Raw genomic sequence first — 26,634 nt, 5'->3', positions numbered from 1 at the left:
CTCTCCAGACTATTAATGCTGCATAAATATTAAAGGCTTGTTATTTACATTAGAATCATTATCTTTATAGATATCAGCGCTTGTTAAAAGATTCATAATGCATAATTCATTGAACCAATTCTGCCCTTTCCTCTGTTTGTTATTCACCTGCAAACAGATTTCGATTTTTTGCAAATTTGTTCATTATTCAGTCACTCCAGGCTCTCTTCATGAACACATTTTAGTGGCGTCCTTTGCTCAGACTATTGTCTTCTACCATATTCTTATCAATTTGTTTCTGTTGTTGCTTGCACAGCGTAATTGAGCATTTAATAACAGATCTGAAACTCCCATTGACTTTAATCAAGATGTACAGGATAGCTGTGGGGATTCATGCTAATGCTTCTGATGCTGCAATACGCAGCTGCTGACAAGATATGCGTTGTGGTCACTCATGTAGCAAGAACTGTTTTTTATTCCCACTCACTGGAAACAATAATTGATGGAGTTCTGCAGCATGCAGCCATGCTTGAAAACTCAGGAACATCAATTTTTGGTGTAGGCGTGCAAAGCAATCATGGCAAGACATAGGTTTCCTTCCACTGCAGTACAGCATGGTTCAGTGTGAGAGCGCCTGGCTGGAACTTTGGAGGTCAGGGTCAGATCTCCAGACATTTCCATGCAGGGCTGCTTCTCTCTGTGCCACAGTTTTCTGTTTTGCAAATAGATGTCATTGTTTCTTGAGGAAGATCTTGCTCTGGAAAGACCATAGGAAAAAAAAAGACACTCCTAACATCCAACTTGAAGCAAGTCTATTATGTTGCCTCCCCTGAGCTCCATGGATAAAGAATTTTGAGTAGTTTCTCCATTGATTTAGGGTATTTCTCTTTGGGGCTATTTTTCTGGAGCATTTCAAAGCTGATCCCTAATTCCCGACAATAGGAATCTGGAGAGACCCACCTTAGCACAGCTTGGTTAAAGTGCCTGAAGAAACACTAAGAGAAGAAAACAGTTTGTAAACTAAAGTGTAGTATGTTTGTCTTTGATCCAAATACTTTGATCTTTAAGGTATGAACAAGCAAATAATTCTTTTTGTTTTCAATTCAGTTCATCACTGTTCATCTTTAGTTTATTTTGGATCCACTTCTGAGAAGCACTTACCTGCACAGAGGGGAAAATGTTCGAGACATGAGGGCTGCTCTGAAAGTAACGCCTCCTATTTTATGAAGTCAGAGGCACTTGTTGGTGATACAGCAGTAGAGGTTGAACCTTCCCACCAATATCCCATTGCATTTTGTGGTAGTGTGACTGATGGTAGCAGAGGGGCAGTCTGACAAAATGGTGTTTGACGTGGAAGTGTATATGAAGCAAATGAGTTTCACTGAATTACTCCATGTGGGAAAAAAAAATGGCACCCGTTGACATTCATAAACACTTACTGAGAGTTTATAGAGATAAAACAGTGGATGTGAGCACAGAGAGATGGTGGGTAGTGTGTTTCAGTAGTGGCAAGAGCAACAGTGGGCCACCTCCACTGGTGCAGATTGTTACGAGTGCAGCATGCAGACCCTTGTTCATTGCAGGTGAAAATGTATAACTAATGGTGGTGACTAAGTTAAATAGTAGTGTTTTATAGATGAAAATCTTCTCTATCAAATAGTGTTATTGTGTGCTTTGCAGCTGTTGTTTTTGGGGAAGGCGTTACTTTCAGAGCAACCTACATAATGTAGATAAAAGGAAGATAGTAATAACGAACTATTTTATTTGGTGCTACAAAGAAATGTTTTTACCTAGATAAAGGAACAGAGATTACGTTTTGGAATAAAATTTTAATATGGAAAACTACAAAATTAAAAAAACAAAAAAATTTAATTAAAATCATAAAATCTTCCAGATTTTCAGCTAGAATGGACCTGAATGAAACTGTCTGTTTACTCACTAATGGTTCTCCACTAAAAAATTTAAGACATTATTGTTTCCCCCTTCATGTTCTCTGTGGTTTCTTTGCTTTCTAACTTATCTTAGATAATTATGTATGGTCTTTTTTTTTTTACCCACCAGCCAAGATCTGGTAAAATACAAGTTTCTAATGAGGAGTGACAGTGATTTAGCCATACGCATTCACAGCACCTATGGACTTACGTATTCTTAATGTCTACTAACAGCAATGCTGAATTTCAACAGTGAAAAAAATAAATAAGATTTATTTTTACATCAGGAAGTTACCATTAAATTGTTCACAAGCAGGAATGAAGTAAACCTCAGCTTTACTGCCATTATTTTTCTTTTTAACTGAGTATATGGAGGGTAGAGAACATTTAATTATAGGAATTCCTCAGCACTTCTCAGGTCACATCTGCACCAAGGCTCATGTCTGCTAAATGTTCAGGCATGCCTCCACCTGATGCTCGGGGCTGGCATGCTATGAACATGAGGAGTAGTTTGAACTCTTTTCAGGAGATCAGAGCTTTAACTCCATCCAGCACCAGGGTGTCCTTGGGTGAATGGTGGCACTCCCAGGCATTTCCAGGCCTGGCATTGCAATCCTGATCCAAGTTTAGAACTACAGTAATCTCAGTTTACCACACTCTGTAGCTTCCAAATTTATAATTTTCTTCACCCTTGTGTCCAGTTCATGCAATAGCGATTTATGAAAAGAAACAGAGTCTACAGATTATAACCATCTCTTGAAATACTCTCCTAAAAGCAGTGGAAGTACTGAAAATGAGAAACTACTCTGTCTTCCATTTTCACTAGTCCTCATTTGTCTGTCTTCCTTCTTCCCCCTCTTTCACCACCAGTCATCCAGCATTTGATGTCTGGGGACACCATGTGCTATTTTGTCTCCTAGTCACTTTCACCCTTTCCTCTGCAATGTGTTGTCACAAGCCCTGTGTTCACAGTGGAACCCTGGCCAAAATGGCTCAGCTTCCTTCCCAGGGTGTCAGAGAGCCAGGAAGAAAGGTTTGTTCAAGAGCTTGGCTCCCTCTCCTGGCTGGCTTTGCAGCAACTTACAAAGAGTCTTAGCCCTTCAGAAATTAAACTGTTTTTCTTACTGCCAGCGAACACTTGAAACAAGAGCACTCTGATGATGAGTTCTGGATCCTAAATTGAAAAATAAATAAATAAATAAATAAAGTTGGAAGGTAAACTCATAAAAATTGTAGTTAGTTATTTAAAGTAAAATCAGCGTATTTTGGATACAGACAATCTAGCAATATTTTCCAGCTGCCAAGATTTCTCAAATACAACATACATATAAGAAAGTGTCCTTTGAAACTTTGCTTGTTTTTCTGGACTATCTGTTTATTTTCTTCTGTCCTGCAGGCTCTAGTCTGCTACTCAGCAAACGTCCCAAGAAAGGCTGTGTGTTATCCTTTAACACTGGTAGCATTCCCTCTACCTACTAATTGCTTTATTTGTCCTTACTGCTTCCGTCCCCTCATCAACAAAGGCTTTAGCGTAAAGGGCAATGAGGTAGAACCTGACAAGGAGAGTGGGAACCAGAAGAGCAAATATTTCTGTAATTACACAGTAGCCTGGAGTAGCTCTTCTCAAATCAATTACATAGCCTGGATTGCCCAAAACTGAGGACACAGCCCTTGTTTTAATTTGCCTATGGAGCTATGTGCTCCAGTAATGGGCAAGGTTCTTCCCTTGTTCCCAGTTGCCTTTTATCAGAATCCACACAATTCCTTTCTTAGTTGTTATTTTTATCTAATTAGTGTATTAATAATGCATTGCGCTTAGCACAGCTATGAATCAGTCATTTCAAAATGCTCTGCAGACATTAACAAATGAAGCTTCAGGTTATTTTGTTGGAAAGGTTGTGACGTGTCCATTTTACAGTGGGGCAAACTGAGGCAGAGGATGGTAACGGAAAGGGATTAGGAAAAGCCCTGGAAAACCACCCACAAAATCGCAGTGAACTCTAGTCACCAAGTGAATTGTCAGATGTGCCAAAAAACTAACCCAGCAAACAAAATATTCAGCCTAAGCTATGGGCAGGTTTATATGCTTGCTGTGCGCTCCTCAGAATTGTCCTTTTGGGGGAGTTTACAACTGCTATAAACATAGACAGTGAGAAAAGAAAGTATAGTCAGTGTCAAGAGGATTTCAGAAGTTTTGGAGACTGATTTTTTGTTGTTACTGAAGAATTTACTTAATAGCATACTGCACATAACATGGGACTTAGAGGATTAAGGAGAATTAGCATCTTTATTGTCAACTCCATAAATGTCTCTGATCTTCCAAAGCTTCCAGCTCTTGTTGCTACACAAGTCAGTGCTGGAACTTCCTTGGCATCAGTGACTGGGATTTGGCCCACATGGTGGTCGCTGCCCTCATGTGTTTTTCCTTTCTTCCTTCACTGTGGGACACTGACCAGAAGCTGTGTCCAAATGCCTGGGAAAGCTCAGAATCAGGCAAAAATTTGCTTTTGATTCCTATTCTTTTCATAAATGAACTGCCAGTATGTAACGAGCAATGAGAATACTGTGTTCTTTTAAATTTAATCAATGACTTTGGCAATGACATGAAGGAGTGGATAAAATGATTTAAAGGTACATTTAAAAGGCATTATAGCTGGTGCCTGAAAGGATGAATGTACAGGAGGCAAAAGGGTGACTAGTGGTGGCAGGCAGGTAGCTCATTCAGTTCAGCTGTGGATGCAACAGCAAAGGTCTGCTGTGAAATCCAAGATTTTGGTGAACTACAATGCTGAAAAATTATTTCCTATTTCATTAAAATTCATTTCAAACCTTCTAGATGTTTCTAATCAACTGCAAGTAAATTTAGAATAAAAACAGTTTCATATTCTTCACTAAGAAACAACTCAGTGCTGATTCACAAAAGGTTGTGATCATTATTTGTATTTCTCAGTGAAAAAAGTTTATCTGGAAAAAATGTGTCTGGCTGTATCTGTAACCTTATCTGCATAACCTGTAATACAGTAACAATAGCTATAGAAAGACTTTTGTTCTTTTTGGCATAGCTGATCAATTAGATGTGTAGGATGGAGTTACAAAAACTCTTACAGTGTGCCTTTATGAGCAGCACACTGCTGGAAATGATGTTTCAGTGAGCAAATAATATTTTGAATCTGAGTTGTTATTTATGTCACATTACTAACGACCTCAGTCGCCACTGGTTTCCCATAGGATTTTGATGGCATAGAAATGCATATGAAGGATTGGGCTTGGCTTCAGTCTGCCTTGATGGAGGAAAATATTTTATACATAGGGACCTGAGGTACAGAGGGGTGGGATTACTTTAATTTTTTCTTTTTCTTTTTTTTTTTTTTTTATGTTGACAAATTTTTGTAAAGCTTTTATATATAAAATCGTCATTACTATATCATCTATATATAAAATCATCATTTCTATATCATCTATATCATCTTTCCACCTCATTGGCCAGACATGACTTATCCAAAGTGTCTCAAGAGGTCACTGGGAGAGCTGAGAACTGAATTTTTCTTATCTGTAATGACAGTCAATGCACACCTCTGGATAAGGAGTAGATAGAAACCTTCATCCAAAATCCATGTCATGTTCAAAAACACCTTTTAAAAGACAGCTGACCTACTGCAGGATTACAGTTTCAGGTGAAGAGAGCCAGAGCCAGAGCGGGTCCTTACTGAATAACCTGCTGTGTGTGAGGTGAAAGCAGCACCATTTCAAGGCTGCATCCCCTTAGAAACTCCACTGAGCCCATGGAGAGCAACTAATCGGCTGGGAATGAACCCGTATGCCTCACAAGGTTTTCTTCTAGGCAAGTTGGGTGCGAGTAGAATATTCTAAAGAGGGAAAAGCAAGAAGTTTAGTGCTTTAGTTAAGCATGGAAGTGCAGGACCTGAGTGCAGGTGTGTCAGTAGAGCATCACTTCTTGTTCCCAGCCAGCGGACCCCAAACATTTCTGCTACACAGGCAGTGGATCAGAGAGCTGGTGGGTCACACAAAGCAGGCAGCACCTTTTTTCTTTTTATAAGTCATTAAATTTCACTAGGAAATTGAAATGCATTATCATCCTCATATTAATTTGTCATATTAGACATCACTGTAATGCCCAGACAGTCAAGAGAGCAAGGGATAATTGTCATTTGGGAGGAAACAGCATTAGCCAGTGAGATAAAAATCACCGCTTTAGGATTTAGAGAAAAACAACTGGTGCAGTATGGTATCCAGCTACCTCTCCAGCCACTGGTAATGCATTTGTGAAGGCGCTGACACATTAAGCTAGGCTCCTCCTTATCGCAGAGCAGCCACCAAAAGGCATTCTTACAGTATTAACTTTCTGTCACTTCCAGCTCGAGATGCGACCTGGAGTAAAAGGCTTCCTATCACCCCATCAGTTCCCTGAACCACTCCCTCCCAACATGCATGTTAATTACATGCCTTCATTTTGCTGTCCACAGCTGAGAAAAAGGACGGACTTCTGGTAATATTCTTTCAAATGAAAATAAAATATTTACATGGTCAAACTAAAAGCTAATAAGTCCAGCAGTTTCCAGAAACTTCAGCTGTTGAGGAGCATACAGACTGCAGCCAGGTACACTGCAGAACTCTTCCTCCCTTGTGTAGCTGTTAGCATTTGAGCTAGTGATTAAATTTGCTAATTTGCTGGAGCAAAAATGAGACCATTCTGTCTTGACCTTGAAGACTTGGCTCCTTTTTGTACCTGTGTGCTAATAGACTATCTCCCCTCTGCTAAAAGAAAACCAAAAGCAAGACAGATTTCTATGTCTTAGAATCTATTGTAGTTACCCACAGCCCTGCTGACAGACAGGCTGGCATGGGGATGGATGCTCTGGGGCAGCAGCTGGCAGCCTTGTGCCTGTCCCTGTCCTAGGGCCAGGGCTGGACAGAGCGAGCTCCCCTTCCTGGCCCCACAACAGGAAGCAGAAAGCAGAGCTGCTGTATGAAGGGAGTTGCAAACCACAGCCAAAATAAATATCCCAATGTAGCATGCTATGCTTCAGGTCACTTGTTATATGTCTAAAAGAACGGAGAATCATAAATATTACTGAACTAACTGAATAATTATATGTCAAGATATTTATCTGTGGCCAGTCTGACTCATGATGATGAGTGTTGACTTTCTAATTGATAAATTTGACATTTTGTCTCTGCTGATGCCAGTCACACGCCCTCCCATGGAGGCCCATTTTTGCTCTGCACAGAGGTGCCCCAGAGCCTGGGCAGGAGCAGAGCTGCCGAACCCAAAGGAGGAAGGGGCTGAGCACACTAGGAAAAAGCATCTTTATCACCGGGAAAGCAGAGAATACCAAAAGAGCTAAGCCTCCCTTTGCCCAAATCTTTTTTTTCTTTTTTTTTTTTCTTTTTTTTTTTTTTTTTTTTTTTTTTTTTTTTGGTATTTTAAGGGGGGGAAGAAGGTGAGGGAGGGAGGCAAAAATGCTGACCTTAATTAATGGAAGGCCCACTAGACCCGAAGGAAAAGGTTTGGCTCTCAAGACCTAGGCCTCCCCCTGAGCCTCTCCTGGGTGTAATGAGAGAGCTCAGCTTCATTACTGGCAGCTGAGGGGAAGGGTCATTGGGGCTGGATTTGCAGGGCCCTCATTGAGGGATCACTCCATGCTGAGAGGAGCTGGCCATGCTCTTGGACACCTGGTCATTAACATTGCTAATTAGCGGCCATTAATCAGGGCCCTGGGTTTTTTGTTGTGTGTCACCGGCTCAGAGGAACCAAGTGAATAAGAAGATTGTTTCATTACCTCCACAAGAGGTGGAATGAAAGCAGTTCCCATCAGCTCAAGATGAGCTGAATTAAGGAAAAGGTTAGACAACAATTTAAGATGAGCTGCCGAGGGGGAGCAGGGGGACCTGAGCTGTCCTCTGAGAGGAAAACCAGTCACCTATAATTAATGCAATCTTCCACAACCAAACCCTAATCACCGTGTGAGCTTCTCACCAAAAAACTTATCGTGCACATCTGAAGGACTCTAATTTATCTGCTTATGACGTTGCAATCTTGGCAAGTTTTATTTTGATGGGATTTTAGGGACACGTATACATATATGCATACACATGTGCATTGATAACTGTATGCTCATATAGTGTGTGAGTGCACTTGTTCAGTATATTTACCTGAATCAGCAAGGATGCTTTTTATACAACCAACCAGGAGTAGGGGGGACACAAATCCATTTTAAAACACATCTGTTTTTAAAGATTACTCTCCTGGTTGTGCATAAAATGTGTATTTATATGTTTGTATTTTCTGTGCTACGGCTGTGAAAGAAGAGGAGAAATCTTGGGGTGTTTTGTTGTTTTTCAGAGGCAAAATAATTAAAAACAAGTTCTGTTTTGGCAGGTTAAAAATGACATGGGAAAAATGATAGTTATTGGTGTACATAGGAAAAAGTAAAGAATTTAATTAGCAAGCGGATTGTTAAAATTCACTGTTCTCCTCCCATGCGCTATTGTCCAACTTTTGTGGAACAGGTGCCTCATTTTCCTAATGGGATACATTTTAATTGACAAAGTAGTTTGGTTGCTTTACGCTCGTTTTCAGTTTCTTGCTTACTTGCAATATAATCAAGTCTTTATTTTTACAAACTCGGATGCCCTTGAGAAAGTAATTAGAAGCAGGTTTTATCTGCCTGTCCCTTTTTATAAACCACTTTTTGATTTCTAAAACCAACTAACCAAAAGCTTGATTTGTTCTGCTGATGTGTGAGAGCCAGTAACTTTTAGTCATATGCACTGAGCATTTCAATCAAGTTGTTTGCATATCCATTCATGTCAGAAAGACTCTCAAAATGGATTACAAACATTTAATTGTAAGAGGAATAAAATAATTAAGGAAGGACAAGTGGAAGTTAAAAATATGCCTAAGGTTTCACAACAATTATTGGATCATTCTCATCATCTCATTCTCATCGTGGGGTGTAAATTCCTCCTTGTAGTTTCAAAGGACTTTATTCATCTGAAGCTCGTTGCTTTTTGTAATAACAGAAAGTAAAACCATGTTTTTTATGTATGTGTTTCTCTCTATATAGCCGGGAGGATGGTTAAAAATGTCCCTAGCACTAATCTTTGGAGCATTTCAGCTGGTTTGGAATTCTATAATATGATTTCTGGGACTTCATGGGAAAGTTGAAGGGAAGGGGAAATTGCACAATGAACAGCTGAGAAAAAGTTGCATTCTGGCACAGAATCATGCAAATGGGGCACATTCTTCAGTTTTCTCATGACGGATTGTCTCTGAAACTACTGAGCCAAGTTGCTGAAATGCTAATGAAGGAGAAGCATCAATGAGCAGTGTCATCCTGAGGGCTTCTGAAGGGGACAGAGTAGGAGACAGAGGGAGGGGGCAAGGGGGAAGGAAGGAAGGAAGAAAGAGAGAATGAAAAGAAACCAGGCAGGAGGAGTTTCAAATATTAGGGCTGGCCCACTCTTAAAATCAAACGGAGGGGAAAAAATAAAGAGCCATGATGAACTCTGATGAACAAGTTCCTCCTGGCTTATAAAAATGAATAGAAGCATTTACATGCCAGTGAGTTTGACTCATGGGGGGAAGCAAGCGTGGGCACTGATAAAGTTTGGGGCTACCCTCCTGTTTTATGCATGCATGAGATGAGTGTGGAAAGAACAGGATCCAGTTGCAGAATATAGAAAAGTGGTGCTTAATAATAGGTCCATAACTTGGCTCTGAAAATTGTTTCCTTATGACAAAGACTTTGACTGTTTCTGTTTGTTAAGAAAAACAATTGCTTTTCCCGCAGTCAGTATCCAAGCTTTATAACCAGATACTCTGATGCTTAGCTGTCAGCGCTCCTTGAATACTGCGCATATACTTACTATGTGTTGAAGCGCACTTCTATCTGAAATACACCACTGGCTCTGTTTTACGAACTTTCAGAATTGTTCTGTTCTTACTCAGATCCCAGCATTACCAACAAAAGACCTCAATGAGATGATACTATGCTATTTTGACTGTCTTGTTGGAGGTCCTGTGTCCTCATTGTTGGTGCAAGCAGAACATCAATGTCAGAAGTGTATACGCAGACAGGGCATGAAACCAAACTTTCTAAGTTTGGTGCAGAGCAGTGGATGTGTCATGGGACTGGCAAGCTAAAGCCCTAGGTATTGATCTCATCTACTACCTCTGGCAAGTCTCTTTGCCTGGGTACAAGGAGTGGTAAAAACAGCATGATGCAATTGCACAGAAGCTGAATTTTTTCTGAATGTTTTGGGAATGTCTGTGCCACGTTGGGCCTGCGCACCTTGCTGTGTTACTGTTGTACATCAGTGTGCTTTGGTAGACTGCTTCAGTGCTGATTTGGTGGTTTTTTTTCACTGCTTTCAGAACCTCAACAGTACTTACAACCTTTCAAATATGTTATCTGTTTGTGCGTGCACAAATTGCTGGGTGGTGCTTGCCTGCCCAAATAGTGTTATTTTTAAGTGTATACTATGTCTTGTAGCATTACTATAGCATCTAAAAATATTAGACATGGAGCAGGACTTGTGCAAGCCTCAAATAACAAGGATCATCCTGGCACAGCGAGATGGAGGCAAATGTAGGAGCATAAGAGCTCCTGCCTGCATTCTCACAGGCAGCAGGTTTGGGGTAGTGCCACCACAATGGCCACACCAGTGATCTAGTCCCACTCTTTGGAATGGGGTTGGTAGGCATCAGCTTGAATAAGAGCACTTGTTTGAGGCTGTTAAAACTAGACCACAAGGATCAGACTTCACATGGCAATGGATGAGCCCTTTGATACTTAAAAAGCACAAAGCATATAAGCAAACCTCTGCCCCTGCAGACATCTCCTAGAGGTCAGCCAGAGCAGTCAGCAAGGACTGTGCCAAACCAGACATTTACTCCTCCTTCATTGCTGGACTTTCTCAAATTGTTTTCCGACCTCTGCAGGTGTTGTCGGATTTCTCACCTTCTGAAAATCCTGCTTGCATGGCTGCTTCATTCCACTGGTTTCCCAGATTGATGCTGTACCTTCCTGGTTTGCTGTGGAAAGATTGCCATCTCAGCTCATTTGCACTGTTCAAAGGTGGTAAATGCTGAGATGAAAATATGAGCTTATTTCTGTAGAGAGATTGTGTAGTTCTGAAACTACTGGAAAGTATGTATACATTGGGAGGGACAAGAGAGAAAAGAGCTGTTTGCGTTTTATGGCTTTGATTTGAATGAAAAAGAGATTCTTCTTTAAGAGCTGGAGGTTTTACAATGTTCTGTCCAAGCAGCAGCGAAACAGTAAAGAAATGAATAGCAAACAAGAATGCAGGGCAGGTGATCACTGCACAGACCATCCTATATTTAAAAAAATAAGTAAATAAATAAAATCAATATATAAACACAGATGAGCAAGAAAAACCTGAAAGCCCAACTAAGGCTATAGTCCAGGTCTAACAAGAGAGCAGCGTGTATATTGGCACCCAGAGTTTTGACTGTATCTTCTCAGAAGAGTTGAAGAACTTTATGATTTTTTCCAATTTCTGATATCTCTGAAACAAGAACTTTTGCTCAAAAGGTCACCTCAAATGCCATATTGTGCACAGAGGTGTGATTGCAGTGAACAAGAACTAGGAGATCCTAAAACACAGTGACAATCCCTAACATGCCTAATTGTGCTCCAGCTCATATAGTGCAATGGAGAGGACCATCCTGTTCATAACAGCCATAATGGAAAAATGTCTGGGCCACTCTAGCTAGACTTAATTGGATGGGCAAGAAATCATGTATTCCAACTGCTGGAGCTGTTTATTTGACCTGTTTTAATTCAGTTGAGATGGAATAATACATTTCTTAAGGAAATATTTAGGCATGTTAACCTTTTAGCATAATAAATCTCATCTTCATGAGTGTCTATAAGATGTTCACGTTTCTAATAGCAATGAGTAAGAACTTTTTAGACATAACTGATTCCGTTCCTGCTAGTTGTATGACTGACAGCTCTTTCTCTGAACCATTTGAACTGTTTGAAAGTTTTATATGAAACCATGTAGGTATTTTTCACCATACTATTTGACCTGCTCTCTCCCATTCTGCCAGCCTGCAATTTACTTCTTCTGACGTATTCTTAATGCGAGTCCTGATGTGCTACTGTCACCTTGAATTATGTTTATTTTGAAAGTTTGTGAACATCCCTGTTGTGCCCCCTAGGGAAAAGCACTTTGGGACTGACTGCTGAGAATCTGCATTGCAGTGTTTACTTTGCTGGAAGTCCAGCAGCTCTGTGGGCTGAAACTTGAGCGGAGGCTACCAAGTCTGCTTTAGAAACAAATGGGACTTGAGCCACACAACTTCCTAGGTAATGTAATAGAACCTGCAGAGCTCAGGACTATGTTATGTTAATTCAGGCAAATATCCATTTATGGGACAATGTAACGATGATGGTTTGTATTGGATGGATTATTGTCCATGGTGCCACTGGGTTCTGACAACACTCTTAACAGTGCAGTTGGCCAGCAAACATCAGCTGAAAGTTTATGCCATACCAACTTTGGAGGGATTGAAAAAGCCATAAAACAGTGTGAAACTCAACATCCTGACATATGTATGGTCTGTGCCCTATGACAAGCAGGCGCCCCCAAAGTCACCTACTCTTTTGCTCTTCCTCATTGCCAGAAGAAACCTTTGGCATCTTAGGTGGTGTTGCTCAGATTAAAGCAGCCTTAGGCTGCTCTCATTTACACCATGGTCATAATTCACCTTTCCATCCCAGAAATAGGTTATTCCCCACCTTTCCAGTTGTACGTCAATCTGGCAGGAGCGTCTTTACAGCTTTGCAGGCCAAACATAATTTTTCTAACAGCACCCTTTCAGGAAGGTTACTGGATCTGTTGAGCCTTCCAAACTACTTCTTTGCAATGATCATTGCAGAATTCTTCTTAATCAAAACCTGGCAGCCTCAGTGAAAGATCTCAGTAACTTACAATGTTGCAGAAGTCACACACATTGCATTTTTAAGGCAAATTGAAAGCATTTCTAGAGATGGGACCAGTACCTGTATCTCTTCTCCGCTCACCTCTGCTTAGAGACACACTGGTCTTCTGGACTCAAGGTGTGTCATCAACATACTTGGGAAGAATCTCATCTGGACTTCCATGCTGATGAGAATTTCTCTGAGTCGGTGGGAAATCTGCCTTGACTTCATGGCAACTGGATCAGGCTTTCTGCTACTAAAGAAAGAAACCCATTTTCTAGGCTTTGAGTGCTGCAAAATCTGTTGAACTTTTTAAAAATAGTAATGCCATCAAACTGACTTTTATTCCTTCATATTATGGCTTGAAAATCGTACAGAGAAAAAAAGCATAAACTCATTAAGCCTTAATCTAAACCAAAAGTTTGGAGCCAAATGTCCATGTTCAGTCTTTTCATTCTGTAAACAGTGTCCTATTAGACAAAGATAACACATAAGGGGTACAGATGACAAACAACACGTTCATAGGATCTGTGTTCACTCTGAACAGAAGGGAAAAAGAAGTGTGTATTTACCAGTAATTAACATTTTAACTAGTGTTTGGTGAAATTCATAATGTGATTAAAAAAATAAGAATTCCTGGATTACAGGGAAGAGCAATTACTTAAATAAAAGCTACTGAAAAGTTGTCTAGAGGTATATAATAATAATAAAAAGATCCCCCTCCCCAGTGGGAAATGATTACACAGTAATTCATGCCTCTCAGTCAAATATCAGAAAAGGATCCCATAGACCCGTAATTAGCAACGTAACAAGCAGAGCCTTGAGAAAACAAGCTGGTCCTCAAGACACTAATCTTCATTGCTAGCACCCATCCAACAGGCTTCATCTCCAGGAGTGAATGGGGCAGGCAAGACAATAAAAGGACCTGTACTATAGAGCCAGCAGAAAAATTCCCTGTGCTCTACTTTTGAGTGGCCTTCAAGGGGGTAGAAGGAGGAAAAGTAGGAGGGGGTAACGCAGTTGTGCCCTCCACCCCCATCAGGGGAAAAAAAAAAAAAAAAAGAATAAAAAAGAAAGGGAAAGAATCCAACTTGCTTCTGCAGAAGCTGCCTAGCGACATACAACTAATTAATACGACTGGTCTTCTGTTTGCAGATCTTGTTATCAGTAAAAATAATAATAAAATGAGCCCTAGCAGTCTGGATATCTGCAATTACAGTGTGAATTGCATGAGAGGATTATATGAAGTGCTCTTGGCGTGGAGGGTGGGGGACCAAGGCGCTTCAACTTGAGAGCAGCAAGCAGCTGCTTTGGGGCTTTGCACCTGCTGCTCACCAGGCTGTTTTCACCTCTAGACGAAAACAGGCTTCCCTCTCTCTTCCTCTGTCTCATTTCCTTTCACGCAGCGCACAAATGTAAAAACAGAGAAGGATTTGTATTTATTTAAAAAAAAAAAAAAAAGAAGAAGAAGAAAGAAAGAAAGAAAGAAAAAAAGAAGGAGCAAGAAAATCGAATTGTCTTCTTAAAGAAGTTTTGCTGAAGCAAGATGAGAGGCATCTTACAGCAGTGAAGGGGAATCTGAAGATGGAGTGGGGGCCAAAGAGACGGGCAAGCCGGCTCCATTTTAATGCAGAGGCAGCAGACAGAGTGCGATCTGAGATTGGCAAAGTTTCAATGTAAATCCAGGGGGGCAAGGGGGATGGGGCTGGGATGAGAAGAAAGGACTCTTTTACTGTTTCATGCTTCTAAGTCCTGCCGATCAGCATAAGCTCAGCTCGACATTCTGGGAATAGCAATGAGGCACACACAACAATCAAAACACCCTAAATCTGTTTGATGATTCAGACACTTCGTGCATCTGCACCGACAAAATGGGACTTCAATTAAATAACTTGCAGATTTCCACAGAGGGGGGAAAAAGTCGGGGGAACATGAGGATTTTTAATTAGTAACTCCAAATACAAGCCGTTTTTTTAATTAGGTGTTTGCACTACCACTTTATTCTTAAAGGGAGATTTGTAAGCGCGTGGGATTGTTGTGAAAGAAGATCCTGGACAGTTTGTTCCTAACATTTTGTTGCAACCTGCATTTGCTTCTAAACAGCTTTTCTTCAACAAATGAAACTCAGCCACAATTCTAAGCAAGTTGTTCAAATTAAGGCCAGGAGTTTTTTGAAAGCTTTAAGTACATATGCACATCCATAAATACACATATGCACATATGCGTAGTGTCCTGGATACCTTCTGAGGACCCTGCAACAGTTTTCCTGTACTTGTGATAGTTCAGATTACTCTGTGGCTAACGTAGTTACAGATATACATGTACAGTAAGTCGTTATATACATAACTGGACGATACACAGGGTTTAAACAGGGATAACAGAAGTTTGTTACAAAGCCAAAAGAAATTCCCATTTCACTTTACTGCACTACTTTTATCCAGAGCAGACCACTAATGATTGCAAGCTTCAGATTGTGAAAAACGATGGGTGAAATCTCGGACCCTTTGAAGTCATTGAGTGCTTTTCATTGACTACTGGGGTCAGGATTCACGCTCAAAATCTCCTGAGTGTGTTCTGGCATGGCATGGTAATGTATGTACATGTCTCTCACACACACATGCACTGTGAACTTGCAAAATCTACCCCTGAAAAAGCATCCTTTCTGCGGCAAGCCGTGATTTTGGAGCCTGTGAGAACAGATGCATTTGGTACATTTGGTAGCCTGGCCTACTGGTGGCATTGGAGTGTGGAGCCTTCTTTGTTAATTTTTAAATATGAGCACAGAGAGGAAGCAGCAGCAGTAATGTATTTTTGTGTCTTTATCTAGTTTGTCTTGGACGATTTTTGTTTTGACAAAGTATTTACAATGATTTCTTTCCCCTCCTTTCCTTTTCCTAGCAGGGGTACAGCAAGTCGATCACATAAAGAGGGACTGTGATCATTTATCCAAATGCAAACAAATTGAAGCATGAGGATTTACCACAGACTGACTTTCTTTTTTAAAAATTTATTTCATGTGTTAATACAAAGACTGTTTAGCAGAAGTAGAATGCCAGGATTTGCATATGAATAGGTACCTAAAGATCAACGAGATCAACTCATTAGGGCCTGAACATCTAAACATAGGAAAGTCAAAGAGGCCAGAGCTCAAGAGCCGGGCTGCTGAGATTCCCCGTTACTAATCCATGCAACACTGCAAGTTTTTAACTTAAAACTATTTTTTCTGCCTTAACAAAAAAGATTCCTTTATCTGAAATCAGTCCAAGGAAAAGAAATCTAATGATTGTGTTTGGGATCCAAGTTTCTCCTTTGCTTCAACGTTTCTACATGGCTTTGGGCAATTCATCTGGGAGGGGACTTATCTCACTTAGCAGTTGCTGGCTAGAAGGAAGGTCTTTTCACTGCCTTGTCATCCAGGTTCCCTTTGCACTAAACCGACACTTTCCAAAGAGCTCTTCATTCTCGCTGGGGTACTCCCTCCTAAGACCATCTAAATCTCTGACTGCAGGTGCTTAGCTCATCCTCTTGCCTCTGCCCAGAGTCTCCCTGAGTAGCTCAGACTACAGTGAGTATGGAGCCAATATGCCTCAGTTCATCGTCTGTAAAATGAGATTAACTGATTAATGCTACCTCTGTATCTCGTGGGTGAGTTAGGAAGTGGCGTATATTATAAACCATAAGATGTTCTGATATTAAAATAGTAAGAGTCATATGGATGCCATAAAAAGATAAAGTCCCGATCCAGTATCTGTGGCAACCAAGGGAATCTCTCCTCTGGCCTTTTGTGGGTATTAGATCAATCAATCCCCAGTGACATTATCCATTCACTGCAGAGTAAGTGAAGGTATGGCCAGAATTTTTCCACCGGCAGAGAAGGGAGAGGGTATGGGAAAGCCCTGACCTTACTCTATGCTTGAATAGTAGGAAGAGGGAAAGCACAAACAGGCTTTCAAAGCTGCCCACAGGATTTGGACACATCAGCTTATTAATGTTAGCGGAAATTGGGCATCCACATCTCTGGAAATTTCAGCCCTTGAATTTACAACACAAAAAAAGCCTGACCACAGAGGAGATATTTCCCTAATCTTGGCACCACTGCAGATTTTTGTTTGAGCTTCCTTGGATTAGACCTTTAGTAAATGGCACTGCTCGGATGTAATGGGAAGGACACATTTACTCCTCATCCACCCCAAGGTGCCACAGCCCAGTGTCAGGACAACGTATTCTTATGGCTAGATCCTGAGCCTGTCATTAAATCTGCCTTTTGACCTTGGGCAAGTCACTTAACCTCAGCTTCCTCTGACTGTAAAAATGTAGATAAAATATTCCTCTGCCTCATGGCCATGTTGGGAAGATTAACAGTTAGACATTGTTCTGAGAGCCCTGAATAAGAGCTCTGAGTGCATGCAGAGTACTGTTTCTATTGGATACTGCTTTCTCTTTCTACATACAGAAGGGCTGACTTTTAAACTGGCAAGAAGCCCAGGCCCGTGACTAGTGGTGTGCCCCATTTGAATGCACAATAACTACAGTTGCATGCACAAATTGGGTATCCGTGCATGGAAACTGGACACACAGTTGTTTACAGAACAGAAGAGCTTCTTTCTAGCTCTCACTTGTAAAACTCAAGGATTCCATTTACTAAGTAGAAAAAGCAGTACCACCACCCGTGAGATACCAAACAGTTCCTAGGCAGTGTTTTAAACAGGTTCATAAGATATAATACCATCCCCTTCAGAGACTGCAAGGTGGGCACTCAATGTTGACCTGAGCTAAAATATCACACTGATTCTCCACCTCTTGCAGGCTGCTTTAGCTTAAATGTGCCAAGTGAGTTCCTTTTGAGGAAGCTGAGAAGGGAAAAGATCTGCAGGTATTTTGTTTGATGTGTGTAAATCAGGTCTGAAATAAATGACATAAGTGCAGTTTACTCTGAGATAAACTGGACTTGGCTGAGTATCTGGCACTCTTTATACATGAGGCCATAAATAAAGCACAAGCAAGACAGCATACACGTTGTGCAAAGCCTCAGGAGGGCTGCTTTGCCAGGTGTTGGGCAGGATGGGTTGGCTGGGGAAAGCACTCAGCTCTTGGCTCCTTGGGTGGTGATGTGCTGCTGTCAGGACCCCAGCAGCTGTGGTGGGAAGGAGAGAGGCTGCCACCCCCTCTGTGTGCAGTCTGATCTTCAGTCATTTTCCAGGATCATAACTCCAGGAGGAGAAAAAATCTCATGAATAACATGAGGGTGAGAAGAGATCCAAGGGGGAGTGAGGGCAGCGTGCTGCTGCCCAGAACAGTGTTATTTTTCTCTCTCTCACAGAACTTCTTGCTGTGCAAAAGCTAAATCTTTAAGCAGGAGCATCTCCTATCTCTGCAGTCTCCGCTTTCTGCCTGGCTGCTGCTGGAGGTATCTAGCAGAGATGGCAGCAAGTCTTCCCATCTGCTGTTCTACGCCTTGCAGCTTCAGGGCCAGCCTTATCCCAGCAGCTTCCAGGAGCCCTCCCATGCCCCAGCCTCAGTCCCTGACACAGCTCCCTTATCAGTAGGAACTGATGCACCTCTCACACCTCAGCACACCAAAAGATGATATTCTGGAGTGGCATCAGGCCTTGCTGCCTTATTTATGGGGAAGGAATGGTTGTGCTTCCAGGCTGTATGGGTCTCTTCATGGTGGGTGAGCAGCATCAGCTTAGGATGTCCCCATTGCTAGGGCTTATCTGCTTTAAGCAGTAATACACTAATTTACTACTGTGGTAGGAATGATTGAAATATTTAGACATAATGGAGGAAGTTTAATAGGGTCTACTGAGAAACCCAGGTGTTTAGATCAGCTTAAAAATAATAACCTTCTCCCCTGCTGAGCACTTTCTTTTCACAATAAGCTCAGCTTTTATTCTTAACCATAAAGACTACCTCAGACAGGAAATTATTCACGTGATTGGTCTTTACAAGTAGCGGAGGGTTTAAACTCGGGCTGGAGAGGTCATTAGTGGACAGCCATGTGATTAACCTTTGCTTGCCCGTTTCTTTTCACACTTTGTTAACAACTCCCATTATTGCCCTTCTGTGTCCCAAGGAAGTAGTTTATTGACAGTATTAAAAATACATAGCTACAGATTCCAAAGAGCCCATCCTTGTGTAAAATGTCCAGTAATTTCTAGCCAGATCAAATACATGGGACAAAGCCTCTCAATTTCTGGCAAAAGGGAATCCAGAGATAAATTTGCCCACTAGCACTGGATTTGGGTTAGCATCTGTTGTTTCATCCATCACAGGACCTGTTCCCTAGTCTGTCTGAGTTTTATACTGAGTTACAAAGTTTTATACTGCTCAAAACCTAAAGTTTAGTTAAATAGCACTGGTAATGGTCTTTGTAATATACCACAGCTTAACAGGAGTCGTGCTACCTGCTCAGTGTCTTTTTGAGTGGAGATGGGCTTGAGCAAAATGATGCTGTATTTCCATACTGTCTGCTTTGAGATTGAAATAATCTGTATAGTATTTGTTTTCAAAGCGAACGAGCAGCCCTTCACTTCTGCTCTGAACAACTCTGCCCCTGGTACTTGCAGGGCAATGGGCAGCACGTGTTGCTCTGTCCTCACAACTGTATGGGTGACACGGTCCCTCCTTCTAACCTACCCATTCCCAGAGTCTTGTGCATGGTAGGACCCCTTCCCACCGCCAGAGAAACCAAGACACTGAAAAAAGCAACATAGAGGAAAAAATATAAAGTGATGACAGAGGAATATGAGTTCTGTGAAAATAGCGCTGGTGGCAGCCTCTTGCACTTGTCTGGAATTTGCAGGTGTCTTGTATAAAATTAATAGCAGAGATGGCATCAAAAAAATACCGCAGCAAAGACTGGGGGCCGGGGAGAGCGGGGGCCTCTTATTTATTTTGCATTGTGTTGCAGGATAAGTTCAAGAGGGAGGTGAGGGGGGGGAGGTGTTCGATAGAGGCCCTTCCAAAGCAAAAGGCTCCTTGGGACAGAAAGGAAAGTGTCAAGGCACTCTGACAGAAAGTGGTTGAATGTGTCTTTTCTAGTTAACTTCTGTGAACTGCTGGGCATTTCCATGCACAAAGGGGCACTTTCTTGGCAGCTAAGGAGGCAGGGCAGAAGTCAGAGAGGGCAAAAGAGGAAGGCAAAGGGGAACATCAGTTTGTGAATGCAAAACTTACAGTAGTTGTGTTTTTTTTTTAAAGTTGAACATGTACACAGAAGAAAGCCCCCAGGCAGCTGTAACTTCCTTAGCTGGCATTTATTTGGCAGAAAACCCAAGCCTCGGTGAATGTACCAGTCCTTCAGGAAGCATCCACCCACGGCATTAGTCAGCCTGACCTCAGCCCAGCGGGGTGCTGAGCTCCTTTAGTTCCTCTGGAAGTTGCTCAGAGTTGAGGTGCTCAGCACCTCGCTGCAATGCGGCTGTAGCACAGGGTGGCTGCAGTCCTATTCTGGATCTGCAGATTTCACTGGCTGCCATTGGATGAGATGAAAATGAGAAGCACAGTGCTGAAAATTTACAGATGTTTATGCAAGATGTCCTAGAGGTAGCTCAGGTAGCTACAACATTTGTGGTACACAGGTAAATCATTTAATGCTTGCTCAGCTGTCTCTGTGCTACATCTTGGGTCAGACAAAGAATTTGGCACACCAATTCTTCATCCATAACAGTGCTTAGATTTTTGGTTTTAAAACAAAAAAGAGAAATGAAGGTATGTAACAGAACTAAAAAATAAAAATGTCTTTAAGGAGTATGAGAGATTCCATAAAAATAGATAACAAGAAAATCTCCTTTCTAATCTTTTAGTTTTATATGCAGCTATTTCTCAGCATATAACCCAGATCAGAGTAGACCTTCATTAATGACAGCTGTATCAGAAGGGAGACAAGAGTTGGGTTTTTTTGTGAAAGCATTAGATGAGATGATATTCCACATAACACACAAAATCAATTAAAGCTGTTGAAGCCTCTGTGTACTCTCAGCTTTCTGGAGTTTATCATTTCACTTTAAGAATTAGCTGCTGGCTAAAATTTGACATACAAGAACTTAATGTAGGAGCATGTTCTAAATAATAATAATAAAAACCACTTTGACAGCTTTATAAGTTATTACAGTGTTTCAAAGAAGAAAAAAAAAATCTGTCAGTTCAGTTTTTCTTAGGACCCCCTGGAAACAGTTCTGTCTGTTAAACAGCAGTCCCTGACATTTGGGAATTGTTTATAAGTGTTGGGAGTGAAGCCAGGTACTTCAGCTGAGGCATATTTCCAAAAGAAGTTATTGCAGGTGTGTTTTATTAACTCACCTCCCCATGCATTTCTTCTGTATTTTAGGTCATGGACTTCAAGGGCTGGGTCTCCTTGTTCTACTCATCTTGTTTCATTCTGACTGCGCTACAGAGGTAGGGTCACATTTGGATTAAGTCTTGTTGTGCTGTTTTGTTTTGCTTTTTAGCAGTATTTAAAAAAAAAGAAAAAAAAAAAGAAACTTGGCTGAACTTGAGGTTCTTGAGAGCTCTCAGCTGGGGTTGTTTTGATGTGTATTGCTCCTCCTTCTTCTACAGTGGACACCTCAAGACAGAAACATAGGCTGTATTTCTTTACCCCAGCGTTGTGCTGGAGATGTAGATTAGAGGTGTCCTAGATTTGGTGTATCTTAGAGCAGGATGGAGCAGATGTCAAGCTTCCAGTTTCCTGATGTTCCTTGTCCCTGTTCTCCCATGCTGGGCACAAATAACCCCTTGGCTATCAGTCAATAGTAGCAGTAAACTGAGTGTTCCTTACTTGTGCTGTACTCAGACCATAGTTCTGCATGTGTTTGAATACAGAAGTTTTGTTCTAGGATTTTCTGCAATAGCTCCCAGTTATGATAGTTGTTTGTTTTTTTTTTCACTGGATAAATGCAGAGAGCTCACTTGGAACTAAGTGTAATCTGGGGAAGCCCTGGGTATCAGTGTAATTCTAACTAGATGAGGCAAATATGAGGTTTTTCAATCACATAATTATTTTTACTTGCGTCCTATTGCACTTCAAAACCTCTTCTACTCATTGCTTCGTGCTCTCTTCCTATAGCTGTCGCTTCCTCTGCTAGGAAGGAGGCAGCCACATGTTGTTAGTCATAGGGGTTGATTGCTTAGATCCTGAAGCCATAGTCCCACCATCAACAGGCTTTGTGTTGTTCACATGGCATTTTTTTTCCTTTCCTGTACTTTCACAGTTGCAAATCAGCTAGGTCTTCACTTAGCAGTAATATTCGTTTTTAAGCGTGCTTTGATTTTGCATTTATACCTCTAGATTTTGCTATCATGTCAACAATAAGTAATGAAAAACAAATGAGACAACACTTCTTCCTGCCCTGTGCAGAGCATATGCTATCACAACGCTGAGTGTTTCAGTGAGTAAATAAATTCACTTCTGTAGGATGAAGGGCAGCATTAGTTTTCACTGCAGTGTTGTATTTTGATATGTCAAACTGAATGGCTTGTGTTATTTAGCAAAGGCAAGAAAAGGTTTTTGTCAGGTTCTAATATCGCTGTGTTCACATGGTTTTAGTTGTTCGTTCTTTTTTCCTTCCCTTTTTCTACCCATTTTTGTCCTGGTAGTTATACAATCACATTTACGATCATTTATGATCACATACTGTAGTGTCACTGCCTGGTGTGCACATGAGAGCTCTGTGTTTCTATCAAATGTGTGATTCAATTTGCATTTGTAATATTTTAAGGGAAAAGCAACAACAACAACCTCCTAAACTAGAATATTTAAATGCTATGTCAAGCTGTAGGACTCATTTCATCCTCAGTAGCATATGCTTTGAGTTCAATGTGGCATCTTCTCTGCAAATGCTGTGTGTACCAATTGGCACCACAAGATGCTTTCAGCTGCCTTTTCCACAGCATTTTCTCAGGGTGTTTGGTACTCAGACTGTCAAGACAAAAGCTGATTCAAGCCAGCTTGATGCTCAGGTATACTGAGAACTAAACCACCAACAGATACCATCAGAACACATTTCACTTGTGACCTTTCACAGCCAATGAATTAGAGGGATTTTCCTTTACTGTGGATCAAATTTAAAACTACTTCCCAGGAGTGAAAGGTCATCACATGGAGTCATGATATCCAGTTAAATACAGCTAAATAGAACTCGTTAGCATCACAATGAATGGAGTTATATATTACCTGGTCTGAAGGATGACTGAGTGGAGCAGAAAGGGGGAGAGCAAAGGAATAGATCCATCATCGTCCTTAATAAAGCACTGTAATAGCAAAGGAAAAGCACAGAGCAGAATTTGACTAAATCTGCCCTTTCAATCTGTTTCTTCTGGTCAGCAATATGAGTGGACAGAAAAACATGGAGAATGTTGCATAAAGGCTTTATTCTCCTCTTTCTGTGTTTGCATTCATAGTAGCTGCAGATCCATCAAAGTGAAAATATGCCATTTGCCAGCTCCTGGCGGGGCTTTGATCTCCAGATACCATCTGCACTGAGGAAAAAGGAAATCCAGTGATCTCCTGTGTGAAATCAGATTCCCCCAATGGGGCAAATTGCACCCCTAGGCGCTATCTGATTGGCAGGAAGACCTCGTGCATAAGTGGATCCATGACACCTTTTATCCTTCCAGGCCTCCTCTGTTCTGGGGAGTGCTTGCTGCTTTCTGGATGTTTTGTGATGACTGTTATTTTAGTCTTTCTGTTTCTGGTTGCTTTCAGAAAGGCTGTTTTCCTTACACTGAATATGAAGGTGCGTGGCTGTAGGCCAGGGGATGTGAAATAAATACAGCAGAGTTTGGGAAACATGTTGGGATTTTTGCAGAACAGCCCTTCCACCAGATAGGCAAGATCTACACACCAAACTTAGTGAAGCAAATGGGGCACAGTCAATCGTTTACCTTGGTGATGTAGCTATTTTTGTTGTTGTTTTTCTTCCTTTTGGGGTCTTTGGATTCTGTTTCCATATTTTTCTGGGGGGCAAAAGGGTTGGTGAGATCAAAGAAAAGGAACAGCTCCTTTACTGATTTTTAAATGAAGCACTGTTTGAATACTCTCCACTTTTATTTTTGAAAGCAATTTCTTTGATACATATATATATATATATATATATATATATATATATATATATATATATGACAGTAACTTTGTAATAAGTATGGAAAAGTTAAAACTATATATATAATGTATATATAGCTTAAAATTCATAATGACCAAGCAAGTTACTGTCATAATTAGTTAAATTCAGGTGCTTATGTGTGGATATTTTTGCTGCTTGATTCAGGAGAGCTCACTGGGATCTCAGCTCTGGCTCCCAATCTAAGTTGGAATCTGGGGCTGCTGCACTCAACAAACCTATTCTAGTCTTGCATCTTTGAGGACAGAAGTCTATTCTTGGTATGTGCCCTTTGAGCCATGGACAAGTTTACATACATTGTATTATCTGGCCAGTTGAGTGAGAGCAAGCTGGGAAAAATGTTAAGGAGATCTTGGATATTTCATGCTTCTGCTGTCCTGCTGATGAAGACTGTCCCAGTCTCTTCCCATTCCTGCTTCAAGCCGTGCTCTCCTACTCCTTCTCAGTACTAAATCCTCATCTGTCTACTGCATTTCTGAAACTGGGGCAGATATTACCCTGAACAAAAATACTTTTTTTTCCCCCAAGACAGTTGAATGTGGAAGTTAACAGCAGCCTTTGTCCTTTCCAGAGCTACTGAACATGTTATGGGTGTGATGCAGCACTGACACCATCACATTTTTAGGCAAGTGGCAGCATTTAAGCCCTGGACAAAACTCACACTGTTTCCAAACTATATAGCTGAGAAGAGTTGGGGGCCTCTTCTCACCTCCAAGGGAAACCTTTTCATTTCTTGCCCTGGACATGTGCCAGTTGTCCTTGCAAGCTTGATGTTTTTACAGCCAAAAGCATAGGATGAATAGGAAGAAGCCGTATAGGAAGAGGGGGTTAAGTAGTGAAGGCTTATATTTATGCATGCTAGATGAGGGATGGGCCAGAGAGGGCCTAAATTACTTTACCGTACATAGATAAATCAATGTTTGGTGCTTAAAATCCCTGCTGAAGCATTCATAGTGATTCACTGAAGTGATCTTAGTGGAGGATGGTCCTGGGAGAAGGCTGGAATACATAGTCTTGTAAGAATACTTGTGTTTTAATGAGTTTCAATAAACCTGCCAGTCATGTACTGGAAATACCTCAAAATTTCCACCCCTGCCTGAGGCAAGCTCCAGTGGAGTTTTGCAGTGCTGATTTACACCAGCTGAGGTGCCTGATTTTATTTTCTATTTTTATTGTTTTGAGTTTGGGTGTTTTTTTTGCCTCGGTTATAAAACTTTTACTAGCTAGAAGAGATCACATTCCATTCAGGAGCTCGCTTTATGGTCTTCAGATAAGTAATCATCACCTTGGTGCAGACAAGTTTCAGCATTAGTGGTTGAGTAAAAGGGAGGCAGGAGAAGGGAGCAGATTTATACTTTCTAAATGAAGCACTTCACATGGATGGGGAAATGCCTCCAGCAGAAGCAAGACTTCTGTAAGGAACATCTGGAAATAGAGACATACAGATTGCTTTCCTTTATCCTTCCAGAGCTGCAGAGAAATTCAGACCCAAAAGAGCGCTGCCTGCTCCATCTCAGAGCTCTCCCCATCTTCTACAGCTGCCTGCTTTCCCACAGGCTTTGCACACCAAAGAGGCTAAAGCTACCTGACCACGTTACATAATGCAGGGATCTGTCATCTTCAATACGGTAATCAGCCACCTCTCTCTGGCCCCCAATTTTAAATGAGAAAATTAGCTTCCTCTCCACTTTTTTTAAACTCAATACATCTTTTGGGATTTATAGAAATGCTGTGTACATCTGAGCTACTGATGAGTGATTCTATCAGTTGGGTTTATCTTGGAATTATTCTGTGCTTCTATGGTTTCTAAGGCAACCATAGTTTTTGAATGAACCACACAGTAAATGAAGGTGTCCAAAATACATGACAGTTGAATCTACATGATGCACCTTTACTACACACATGCATGTTATAGTTTAAATATCTCGGGCTAAGAGGTATCTTGAGCTCTTATAGAAACTGATTTACATTAGCTGTAAGTCAGATTCTTGCTGATTTGGGACATAGTGCTTGGTGTGACAGGATGGGTGAAGGCTGTTAAAAGCAAAGCCAAACCTCAAGATAAAAGTCCAGTCCCTAAAGATATAAGCAAGTGGAATTTGCAGGTGAAGAGAAGTAATATAGCAAAGAGGAATTCAGATTAAAAATCTCAGGAAAATGTGATTAAAGGGAGCAGGATGTTTATTTCTGTCTTTTAAACATTTCAGCTCAGCATCAGTCATAATTCTACTGGAATTATGAACTTCTCAATCTTTTGCTCTGTTCTGTATGAGTTTTCTCTCCACAGAAACAAGACTTTTTGTGTGGGTTATAGATGGTTGATTTCTCTGGTGCAGATCAGTTTTCAACTGCAGAAATCATGGTTCTTTTCTATTTTGTTATATATTTAGAGGAGAATATCACTATTAACAATACTGAAAGTGGGGGCAAGAGGGCTTCTCTTCTTCGACCATATCCGAACACATGGTGGATTGTGGTGCTGATGTGCAGCCACTTCAATCGTACTTGGACTTTTCTCTTGCTGAAGTGACTTAGTTCCTGAGAGCTGGATGGTCTCAGAGGAGGTTTCTTATAGTGCTAGATATATAGTACAACAGTACAGCACAATATGTACTTCCAGCTATT

The 26,634-nt window shown here is 41.0% G+C and overlaps 1 long non-coding RNA gene across 2 annotated transcripts; it reads right to left on the bottom strand.

The window, feature by feature from the left end:
- On the bottom strand, positions 1-21,297 carry LOC116653824. 2 transcript variants are annotated; one of them, XR_004308302.1, is made up of 4 exons: positions 21,191-21,297; positions 12,989-13,142; positions 10,895-10,968; positions 1-736 (listed from the first exon to the last, which is right to left on the bottom strand). It is a non-coding gene; the product is annotated as an uncharacterized LOC116653824 (long non-coding RNA). The 2 variants fall into 2 exon arrangements; XR_004308303.1 differs by lacking the exon at positions 10,895-10,968.
- Between the last annotated feature and the right edge of the window lie 5,337 nt (positions 21,298-26,634).

The sequence above is a fragment of the Coturnix japonica genome, chromosome 9 (genome assembly GCF_001577835.2).
Source record: "Coturnix japonica isolate 7356 chromosome 9, Coturnix japonica 2.1, whole genome shotgun sequence".
NCBI lineage: Eukaryota > Metazoa > Chordata > Aves > Galliformes > Phasianidae > Coturnix > Coturnix japonica.
Note: the sequence above shows the minus strand (reverse complement) of the source record. Positions and strands in the feature narration are given on the sequence as shown.